Here is a 12244-nt window from a genome sequence, read left to right on the forward strand (position 1 = left end):
CAGTGACTCTGCCTCCCCTCCCCAAAGATCTGACAGTCCTGGGGCACGTCAGAGGTGCGGTTTATCAAAACATCGTGCCCCCCGGACACAAAGGCTTACGGAGAAGACTCATTCTGAACCGACTGTGAATTCTACACAGTGGGTCTGCAGAGGAGACCTCCTTGATCCTGGAGCACATGCTTATAACCCACCTGTGCCCTTTACATGTAGGTGACCTTGGGAAGGGACCTTGAGTTCTCCAAGCCTCACACATGACCACCAGGATGCCTGACCCTGCGGGAAAGCACTCGGCGTATGGTGGTGTTCAATAAACGACCACAGCGTCATGGTCCGGGATTTCTGTGGGTGCCAGGTTGGGTACTGAGCAGGGGTACACAGAGAACCATGTCCACAGAGAACCATGTCCACACTGCACGCACATTCACCAAGAGTCCTCACGGGGACCGCCCCTCAATCCCTCCAGAACTGTGGGTGACACCATGAGGTCACTCACCACCCACCTGAAACCTCGTCTTCCTGCTTTCACTACTACAGATGGTAAAGCTGCAGAAACCAGGTGCCCACCACCCTAGGCCCCGAGGGGGGTGGCCACTGGATGAAGGTCCACCAAGTAATCAGCTTCTAGAGACTTCCCATCCCAAATAAGATGACGAGCCCTGGAAGGGGATGATGTCTCCCTTCCATCTACTGACTCGCTTCCTTCCCACTCAGGGGGGAGCAGGACCCAGAAAGCTCAGGGCTTTCAGGGGCGATGGGGACAATCACCATGGTATGGGGGGGTCGGGTGGGGCCTGGGGGGTCTGGGAAATGACGGTACATGCTCACTAGCTACATGCGTGAAAGAGAAGTCCAGCCACACACGCTGCGGTTTGTGTTGGCCTCCATTTGTCAGGGCCCCATTATGGTCGAATGCTTGCCTAAAACTAACACAGCATCTCAAATGCCACGTGTCACAGGCGGCGTGTGACAGCTGATCAAGAAGCATCCGCTCATGGAATCCGGGACACCCGGGCCCGAGACAGGAGCAGACAGGGTAGCCAGCAACAGAGGCTGGGCCGTTCTCCCTCCTGGAGGAAAAGGGCAGCTGGATTTTCACAGAAGGAAAAAAAGAGAAGATTCGGAAAAGGATCTGTGCTCTGGGTCATTTTCAGCTGAGCCTTTCTTCAACATGTGACCTTCCAAAGGGCATCGGAACTCTCAGAGGTGCTTCTCCAAGTGTGGTGATGTAAGGTTTTGCTGGTGGTTAAGCGAAGGGGAGGCAGGACGCACAGCCACAGGTGCCAGGCTGCCCGCACGTGGTTATCTCGTACAAGAGCCCAGGGAGGTCCTCTTCCAAAGACCCACTGAGGGGAAAGGGGAGGGCGGCTCAGGAGACGGCGAGAGATGCTGGCGGGTGTCCGAGACCGTCCACACCTGGAGCTGGAAATCCTGCAGAGCTCACAGCGGACCAAGACGCGTGTTCCAGTCCAGGCCTCGACCTCCGTCCTTCCCAGAGAAGGGAACCGAGATGGCGAGGGCACCATGACTTGCCCAGGGGTTCACACACACACACACACACACACACACACGTACACACACAGAGACTGGTATCACCCAAAGGCCACCTTGCACGTGTGAAGCACCACATTTTCAAAACACACACCAGCTGCGTGCACCTACTCTCACGGGAAGAAGGGCAGCAGCAGCTGGATCATCCAGCCGTGCACCAGGAGATGTCACCCGATGTGGCTGCGGTTGGTTGTGGGTTCTGTGGGTGGGGATGTCCTCCCAGAGGTGCAGCACTTGGAAAAATGTTCATGAGCTCTGACAGGCTGGCTCTTCACTCAGCCCACAGGAAAATTGCGCTTTCGAGAATGAAGATCTATTCCACCCTTGTCATAACTTCATGAAATCTTTAATCACAGCAAAATCTTTCATCAGAAAGGGGAATTCATAAAACATTTATCAGAGGTGGAAAACTCAAGTGATTATTTTTCTTTTTAAGCAGAAAAGACAAGACTCAAATCTGTGTTGTTTTCACTTGTAGAATATAGTTGTTAGATATAACTGCACAGAAATGATGGATGTCAGAATATAACACTTTTTTTGGCCTCTATTTTTTTCTGACTCAGTGTCTGATTGCGGGGGCGGCTTGATCCAGGGTTTCTGTTCCTCCTAACTGTTGGCAGCATGAGATGTTGGTGGATCTTCGTTTTCTATCTTTTATTCATAAATTAATTCCCTTTCCCAAACTGCCACAGTGCTGTGTTCCACCATCATGTCACTTACTCTGTGTTTCTTCCTATATCATTTTGGATGATTCTCTTAAGCTTTAACCTGGGGCTTGAGTGTATAATTCACTGTTAATTCTTGTGTGCTTTTTGGTTTTATTTTTCTTTTGTTTGTTGGTTTGCTGTTCATTTTTCTGAATCCATCTTTCTGGAGTACAAGGAAGCCCAGGAAAGCTACCTGGAAGAACTGAGATCAGAGCAAAGCTTTAGATCCATCTGCCTGGTCAGGGCACAGGGAGAGGGGGATGGGCAGCAAAGGCCCAGCAGCTGAGAGGAAGCTGGAGTGCAGTCGAGGGCCAGATGAGGCTGCCAGGTGGAAAGAACAGCACGGCCCACACAGAGAGCAACGCGGGTGCGGCCACATCTACAGACTGAGGACGCACCATTTCCACTGTCCACGAGAAGGACAGCTCTACTTTTTAATTCATATAAATATCTACTGGGTCCCTGTCCTGTGTCAGGTGCTATTCTAAGCACTTGGGATATGGAAATCAACAAGTACTGAGTCCCTGTCCTGTGTCAGGTGCTATTCTAAGCACTTGGGATATGGAAATCAACAAGAGAAGCAGGGTCTCCACTTTCACGGACCCCAAATTCTTATGAGGGGGAGTGAGCCGGGAAAGATAAGGGGAATTAACAGTGAAAAAAAAAATTTAGTCATATTTCATAAAATAAGGAAAAATGGGTTCTAAAAGGTTGCTGAATACAGATTTAAGACATATATCCACACACAAAATCAATAATAGCATTCCTATATATCAACTAAAAACAATAATAGAATACATTTTTTTAAAAATATATCCACAATAGCAATGCACCTAGGGATAAATCTAACAAAATGTATACAGGATATTTATGGAAAAAATTCTAAAGTTTTATGGAATGACATTAAAGAGATGTTTTATGTTCAAGAATAGGAAAGCTTGGTATTTTTAAAGGACTCATTCCTTTTCCACTCCAGTAGTCTTGCCTGCAAAATCCCATGGATGGCACAGACTAGCAGGCTACAGTTCACAGGGTCACAAAGAATCAGACGCGACTAAAGCAACTCAGCACGCATGCACTTCTTTCCTGGTTTATACAAATTTAATGCAACTCAGTAAAAAATCTCAACAGAGTTCTAGTTTTGGTCAAATGATACACTGCTTCTAAAATCCATATATAAGATCAAAGGCCAAGAACATGTGAAACAACAACGAGAAAGGTTTTTGAAAGGGATTTGACCAGCCAGATATCAAGAATTGCCATAAAGCTGTAATAATGAAGGCCCACAGCAGTGGAGGAGTGATAAACACATCAGGGAAGGAAAAGCAACCCAGAAGCAGATCCACGAATGTAAAGTAACAGTAAGTAAATCTGTAACAGCCACACACTGGAAGCATATACATATGTAAGTGAGGATGAATTAAGAACTCCAGACCTCACTTCAGGCTAGGTCTCACGTTAACAAGGCTGAGCGAACAGCGCATGGCAGGAGGTAATTACAGTATACATTTATATCAAGTTTAAAATACTTAAAATCACTCTGTACTGCTGATCATAGTCAACTGGATGGTAGTAGTCACTCTCCGTGAGGGAGAAAGAGAATAGGGTCAAGGAGGAGTATGCACAGCTTTAACAGTTTCATTTTTCTTTCTTTAAATTAGAAAAACAGAAGCAAATACAGCAAAATGTAAAGCTTTGACAAACCTGTGTGGTTGGTGATTATCCCCTTTGCTGTCATTCAGTAGCTAAGTCATGTCCAACTCTGTGATCCTATGGACTGCAGCACTCCAGGCTTCCCTGTCCTTCACCATCTCCCAGAGTGTGCTCAAACTCAGGCCCACTGAGTCAGTGATGCCATCCAATCATCTCATCCTCTGTCACCCCCTTCTCCTCTTGCCCTCAATCTTTCCCAGATCAGGGTCTTTTCCAATGAGTCGGCTCTTCACATCAGGTGGCCAAAGTACTAGAGCTTCAACTTCAGCATCAGTCCTTCCAATGAGTATTCAGGACTGATTTCCTTTAGGACTGACTGGTTGGATCTCCTTGCAGTCCAAGGGACTCTCAAGAGTCTTCTTTTCCAGCACCAAAGTTCGAAAACATCAATTCTTTGGCACTCAGCCTTCTTTATAGTCCAACTCTCACATTCATACATGACTACTGGGAAAACCAGAGCTTTGACTAGACGCACCTTTGTTGGCAAAGTGATGTCTCTGCTTTAGCCTTTCTGTACATGTTGCTTACACTTAACATGTTTTCTAAGAGATCTTTTTAAAGTCACTTAGAATGTTGCCTCAGCCTGGGCCCCCACCCCCCCAGGAAGCTGAGACTGAGAAGAGGGCTGGGGTGGGAATGGGCGTCTGCGGAGGGGACGCCGAGGGGAGCAGGACAGCGGAGGACAGGGGATTACTTGTCGAGCAGCCCCCACCACCCAGCTCAAGCTTCCCTGCAAAGAGTCAAAGCCCCACACTCGCTGCAGGCCCTGTGCAGGGTGAGCACCCGTGCTTCAGCCTCAGAGAAGACCCTCAGAACATTCCAGAAACCAAGAGCTACCCAGCAGAGCAGAGCTGAGGTGCTGTCAAGTCACCCTGCGTAAATCTGGCTGCCACAGAGATGGCCAGTGTGAGACATGGGCTAGGACTTGAGGCAGAGAACAAGACGCGCGTGATAACAATTTTTTTTTTTTTTAATTAAGTGCATCTCCTGAAATCTTGGGCTTCCCAGGTGGCTCAGTGGTAAAGACTCTGCATGCCAATGTAGGAAATGTGCATTCGATCCCTGGGTCAGAAAGGTCCCCTGGAGAAGGAAATGAAAACCCACTCCAGTATTGTGCTGGGTGTGTGCTTAGTCGCTCAGTCGTGTCCGACTCTTGCAACCCCATAGACTGTAGCCTGCCAGGCTCCTCTGTCCGTGGGATTCTCCAGGCAAGAATGCTGGAGTGCATTGCCATTCCCTTCTCCAGGGGATCTTCCCGACCCAGGGATTGAACCTGGGTCTCCTGCACTGCCGGCAGACTCCACAGACCGAGCTACGAGGAGCACTCCTGCCTGGGAAATCCCACGGACAGAGGAGCGTGGCGGGCTACAGCCTGTGGGGTCGCAAGAGTCAGACACGACTTAGCAACTGAACAGCAACCTGAAATCATAAATAGAGACAACAACTGACCTCAGAGGTAAGGGCGAAGGAGGGCCTCTCTGATGAAATGGCATGAAGGTCTTGGAGGAGTGCTTTCCAGAGAAGGCAGTTAAGGCCAAATCTTAGAGCAGGGTGGAATCAACGGACAGAATGAGCCAAGAGCAGAGAGGTGAAAAATTAATGCCAGAGTAAAGGTCGTGCAAAAAGTTCAGCATGATGGGAAGCTATCTTTAGTCTTGAGCAGATGACTGACATGAATTGGTTTATGCTTTTTAAAAACATGAGGAGTTCTTATTCTGGAAAAGATGGAGTAAGCACAAATAACCCATCCCCTGTCACCCCTACTGAATCCAACTATAAATCCTACATACAATGCAGGCAGCAGCTATCTGATAGTCTGAAAAGTAAATTATAGAAGGTAGATTTGGGAAGGAGATCTGAAATCCAAGTTCCTCTGAACATCATGAAAGGGTGGGAAAGGAGGTCCTCTGGGCTTGTTCTTTTTTGTCCATTCTCCCGGCCCCCAGCCCCCGGGCAGTACCTCTATGAAACAGCACCATGACGGCAGTCATTCAAGACCAGGACACCAAGGGACCCAAGCGGCCAGTCCCACAAGCACAGGGCCAGTCCCCATCACTTTGATTCCCCCTCTCTGTCCTCTGACCAACAGTCCCACACACAGACACACAGCAGGGAACTCAAACCCTGGCTTTGCTGTGGAGACACAGGGAAGGGAGGCCCCTGGACAGTGCTGGGGAGACTGTAGAAAGGACTGTAGAAAGACTGTAGAAAGAAAGAGGGGAAGACAGTGGCTTGCTGAAGTGGTACTTGACCTGCGCTCTCTGTGGAATGAGTATGGGGGGACGGATCGTGAGCTGCAAGCCATGGGCTCCAGTAACTGAGCTCCAGGAAGGCACCCACCGGATGGCCCAAGGAGAACCGCAGACTCAGAAACCAGAAGTGCAGCCTGGTCCACAGAAGGCGCCACTGAGCCGTGGTGCAGACCACCCACCAAAACAAAAATACCCATGTTCCCTTCAGGATGCAAGCAGGGCCCCAACATCTCACAGCAATCACTCAGCATAGGAAGAACCCAGGAAAAAGCCAATTTGCAATGGAAAATAAAAATCAATAGACTACAACTTCAAGATGACAGTCTTATCACAAAAAGACTTTAACCATGTTCTGCATAGTAAGGGCAAACACACTTGAAACAAATGAAAAGATAAAATCTCAGCAAAGAAACAGAAGATGTAAAGAAAAAGCAAAGAGAAACCTGAGGAAAAAACTGAACTGAAAGTTTCACCAGGTGGTGAATTACCTGAGTAACTGAGGGGATGATCTGCTGTAAAATAAGAAAGGATACAGAATAAACAGCAAGTACCTGATACTTAGCGAACATTCCACCATCAGAATGGCAGGATATCCACACTTGTCAGGTTATATGCAACATTTACCAAATTAAATCATTTCTAGGCCATGCAGGGAAACATCTCTAGCGACTTTGAAAGAATAAAAATCACACAAACATTTTTTTGAACCACAAAGGAATTAAACAAGCATATTTGAAGATAGATTAATAATATATCCAATGGAAACAATGGAGGGGAAAAAAAGGGATAAAAACAGTCCTATGAGACAAGAAAATCTCTAAAAGTCATGTCATAGGAATTTGAGATGAAACAAAACAAAACGCACACAGTTTTTGAAAAAATTATGGCTGAAAATTCCCTGAATTTGGCCAAAAAAAAACATATAAATGTACAGATTCAGGAAGCTCAACAAACCCCAAGCCATATAAATTTTTAATTTTCTATGCCCAGAAACATCCTAACCAAGCTAAACTTTAAAAAGGCAAAAGGAAAGAAGTCTTCGGCAAGAAGCCATCTGCAAGCAGCCTGAGTGAACACCACACTAGGTACAGGAGGAGCAAGGCAGAGTCTGAAGATTTATCATCAGCATTCCAGGTTGGTCACTTAAAGGGTGTAATATCTTAAGTAAGTCATTTAATTTCTCTGAACCTCGGTTTCCTCAGTGAAGACAAGAATGCCTATGTCATGGAATTATTAAGAGGCTCCAACAGAAAAAAACAATGACAACAAAAAGAAGAAAAATGAAGGAACTTTGAAAAGTACAAGCAGAATACTGCATAAACAGGAGGGGTGGTGACTGTTATCAGCTTGGTTGCAGTCAGTGGGGCAGCAAGAGGAAACACACAAGCCTGCCAGCAACACAATCCCAGCTAATGATTCGATACTGACTCAGCAAAAAGTGAACAGGAGAAGCTCCTATGCCAAGGTCTGAGTCTGTCTAAAAATATGGCCCCACGCCCAGAAAGTTAAGTGGTGCTTTCTCCCCAAGTCTGGCTGAACTCTTCTAGGCCTCCAGGGTCCACACGTCACCATTCCATCGATCCTAGGGGTGCAGCCAGGCTGGCAGTGATAGCCACGCAGACCTTTGGCCAAACCCACGTGGACAGAGGAACCTGGCAGGAGCTGTCAGGAGCTGGACACGACTGAGAGACTGACACTTCTCTTTCTCCATCCTGAAATTGGCTACTAATTTTTCAGGAAAGACTGACTGATCACAGGCAGTTAGTTAGTTTAGTCGCTCAATCGTGTCCTACTCTTTGTGACCCCATGGACCACAGCACGCCAGGCCTCTCTATCCATCACCAACTCCCAGAGCTTACTCAAACTCATGTCCATTGAGTTAGTGATGCCATCCAACCATCTCATCCTCTGTCAGCCCCTTCTCCTCCTGCCTTCAACCTTTCCCACATCAGGGTCTTTTCCAATGAGTTGGTTCTTTGCCATTAGGTGGGCAAAATATTGGAGTTTCAGCTTCATCATCAGTACTTCCAATGAATATTCAGGACTGATTTCCTTGCAATCCAAGGGACTCTCAAGAGTCTTCTCCAACACCACAGTTCAAAAGCATCAATTCTTCGGCAGTCAGCTTTTTTTATAGTCCAACTCTCACATCCATACACGACTACTGGAAAAACCACAGCTTTGACTAGACAGACCTTTGTTGGCAAAGTAATGTCTCTGCTTTTTAATGTGCTGTCTAGGTTGGTCATAGCTTTTCCTCCAAGGAGCAAGCGTCTTTTAATTTCACGGCTGCAATCACCATCTGTAGTGATTTTGGAGCCCCCAATAACAAAGTCTCTCACTGCTTCCATTGTTTCCCCATCTATTTGCCATGAAGTGATGCCATGATCTTAGTTTTCTGAATGTTGAGTTTTAAGCCAACTTTTTCACTCTCCTCTTCCCCTTTCATCAAGAGGCTCTTTAGTTCCTCTTCGTTAGAGACCATATATGTGTGTGCTCAGTCGTGTCCAATGCTTTGTGACCCCATGGACTGTAGCCCACCGGGCTCTTCTGTCCATATGGGTGGAGAGGATGGAGAGCTTTCTTGTAAGTCTTAAGACAGCCAGGAAGCTTATTCAATCTAATGTGAAAGTCGCTCAGTCATGTCCGACTCTGTGACCCCAGGAACTGTAGAGTCTATGGAATTCTCCAGGCCAGAATACTGGAGTGGGTAGTCTTTCCCTTCTCCAGGGGATCTTTCCAAACCAGGGATCGAAACCAGGTCTCCTGCATTGCAGGCGGATTCTTAACCAGCTAAGCCACAAGGGAAACCTTCAATCTAAAGTGACCCAAAAAACAGAACAAATCATCAGAATGTTTTTCTGATGATATGATCTCACCTTCACTCCTGCCACACAGATTACGGAGCTTCCAAATCTTGCTGAAGACTCTGACAGTAGATTTACTGTCCATTAGAACCGAGTTTCCCAAAGAGTGATGTGATGTCCCCTTTCCCAAAGGGGACTCATGCCCTGAGGAAGGGACAGACTCGTGCCTGTGTTTTGGAATGAACACTTCAGCATCGCCTGGAGAAAGAGTTGGAAAGGGAGAAACTGAAAGCAAAGAGACTCTGAAAGGCTGTTGCAACTATCCCAGAAAGGGGAGAACAGGCTGGCCTGAGGGAGACAGGTGATACGCCTGAGTCAGTCCAGGGCTACTGAAGTGGAAAGGACAGATCTGGCGACCGGTGGAAGCACGGGAACATTTCCCTGTGGTCGGCTGACACGCAACCCGGCCCCTGGGGAGGATCTCAGGGCTGCACATTACTGAAGGCAGGAAGAGCCTCTGTTTCTGAGCTTTTAGTTAGTAAGTTTTAAAATGTTCCCTGTAGTGAAAGGAAAAAATTTTGAAATGGTGAGAATCAAAAAGACACAGGATAACCAGCGTCAGCAAGGATGTGCAGAAAACTGGAACCTTCGTATCCTGCTGGTGGGAATGCACAGTGGTACAGCCGAGCAGGAAAACGGTCAGGCAACTCCCTAAATGGTTAAACAGCTACCATATGATCTGGTAATTCCATTCTGAGGGATACCCAAGAGAAATGAAAATGCAAGCCCACACAAAAACTGGTACATGAATGTTCTTAGCAGCATTATTCCCACCAGCCAAAAGGTGGAACCAACCCAGCAACTAATGAACGGATAAACGAAATGCCACACATCCACACAATGAAATGCTGTCCCACATAAAAACAAACAACATACTGATGGCTGCTTGTGGGTGAACCTGGACAATGTGATGCTAAGTGAAGAGAGCCAGTCACGTTTTGTAAATTGCTAAAACAGGCCAAGCTACTGAGACAGAAAGTAGACTGAGGTGGTGCAGGGTGGCAGGGAGGAGGGAGACAGAAGGCACTGCTGACGGGCATGGGGCTTTTGCTGGGAGAATGAAAAGCTCTAAAATCAGACGGTGGTGATGGCTGAACAACTCTGCAACTAAACCCAAAACACAGAATTACACAGCTTAAGTGGGTGAGCTGGGCGGCATCCAAACAATGCTTCCATAAAGCTCGGGCGTGCAGGCGGCCAGAGCACAGGGGTGCTGGAGACGGGCTCTGCAGGCTCGCGGCTCAGCCCCACGGCTGCTGCACCTCACAGGGCCCAGCGCTCAGCATCGCTGTGGTCTTGACACACACGCTATCTACTCCATTATAGCATCTGCTGTGCATTCGTAACGGACCACAGGAACGGGAGAACCACAAAGCCCACACGTTAAGAGGGGCACGAAAACGAACACTGGGACACCTGGGCCTCAAACCCAAGGTAAAAAGGTGATGCAGAATGACAGCAAGGGCGCAGTCAGCCTCTCCTTCTCTGGGAACGAAGACAAGCCCAAGTCATAAAGGGCGGAAACATACTTACAAATGACAACCTGAAATCGTGGTTCATGGGATTGGCATTTGACATTATGATGATTAAAACTCTGAAAATGCCAAATGCAAAAATTCCAAGTGGAAGGTCACAAACAGCTCTGGCCAGTTATTGATGACAGACAAACTACCTTTTAACATATGCTCGATCCCTAAATCAGGTACGACATGGGCCTTTTTAATGGATGTTTATAAACCATACTTGCTAAGCTTGGCTGACTCTTGGTGAGCCCATGGACCGCAGCGCGCCCGGGCTCCCCTGTCCTTCACTCTCTCCATCAGTTTGCCCAAACTCATGTCAAGTAGTGTAGGTTACCTGTTAAATAGAAACAATCTTTAAATCTGTCTTTAAACAAAGAATATTGATAGTGTTTTAAAATGAACGTTGAGACATAACATTCAATAATATAATGGTTCAAAACAAAATTAAAATAATCGACAGTAATAATTTAATAATGTATACGATTAAGACATAAAATAGGACCCTTCGAGGTACAGCTGTGAGTGGGGACAGAACAATGAGGGGTGATTCATGGCCTGGACAGCCCCTCAGCGACGACACTGGGGAGCAGAGGAAGCTCACTGCCTCGTCAACCTAGATGACACGCCCAGCGGCCCCTGCCACGGCCGGTGTCGGGGGCGGGGTGGGGGGTCGCAGCCCCTGCCTGTACGGATCTACACTATTTAACACCTGCAAAGAGGATAAGAAGTGTGCTCGTCACTTCAGTGAACACACACCGACAGGAGCAGGAGAGGATGAAGCAAATGCAGTAAGTCATTCATCTCCTTCCAACTGGGGGCTCCGTGAGTGGAACAGAAGGAGAGGCAACCCTGGTGCAGGGGTGCGGGGCAAAGAGCAGCCCTGGGTTTTGAGGCACAAGAGTCTTCCTGATGTTCAATCATTTTTGTGCCCCTCTTAACATGTGGCCTTCATGGTTCTCTTCTTGTCCCTGTTACACGTGGTCTGTTACGAGCACAAACCAGACAGTAAAGCACAGAGGAAATGATGAGGAAAACTGATGACTAAAGAAATAGGAAATGACTTGCTCAGGACCACAGAGCAGATGAGTGGGAGAATCAGAATCTGAAATAGGAGGCAGGTACACTGGGTTCTGAATCCTGCGCTTGTTAAAATCCTAATTCTTGTTAAATTAAAAACCCATTCAAATCAACATAGCAACCTGGGAAAGATCGACCGTGATAAAACCTAGCACTGAAAGTGCCTTTATTACATGTCTGTGCGCACGGGCCGCCCACGGCGTGGAACAGTCCCACCCCATGGCGGGAAATGGGATTTTTCTAACTGGCCGGGGAGAAGCACTGTGGTGCGTCAGGCTGTGTGATTTCTGTTAATAATGTAATAACTCCCACACCTTACACCCTGGCTCAGGGGAGCGCATTTCCCACAGAGCTCAGAGCAGCGATGTGTAAGATTGGATCATTTATCCTAACGGTCTGGGAAGAAATTGCTCCTGAGGAGGGGAAGGCAGGGTGGCCCCATCCATTTCAGTCCGTCCCCAACAACATTAGCAGGCGGCTTAGTGTAAAAAGTGAATCTCAAAGGTAATTGATCTCCTAAATAAAAGTTAGCTGAAACCCAGGTACACCCCTGAAGG

The 12244-nt window shown here is 47.4% G+C and overlaps 1 protein-coding gene across 13 annotated transcripts in view; it reads right to left on the minus strand.

Annotated features, from left to right (window-relative positions):
- The window catches only part of TRAPPC9 (trafficking protein particle complex subunit 9), a 388230-nt gene that overhangs the window by 144254 nt on the left and 231732 nt on the right, over positions 1–12244 (minus strand). The window lies entirely within an intron of this gene.

Source organism: Bubalus bubalis, chromosome 15 (genome assembly GCF_019923935.1).
Source record: "Bubalus bubalis isolate 160015118507 breed Murrah chromosome 15, NDDB_SH_1, whole genome shotgun sequence".
In the NCBI taxonomy this organism is placed as follows: Eukaryota; Metazoa; Chordata; class Mammalia; order Artiodactyla; family Bovidae; genus Bubalus; species Bubalus bubalis.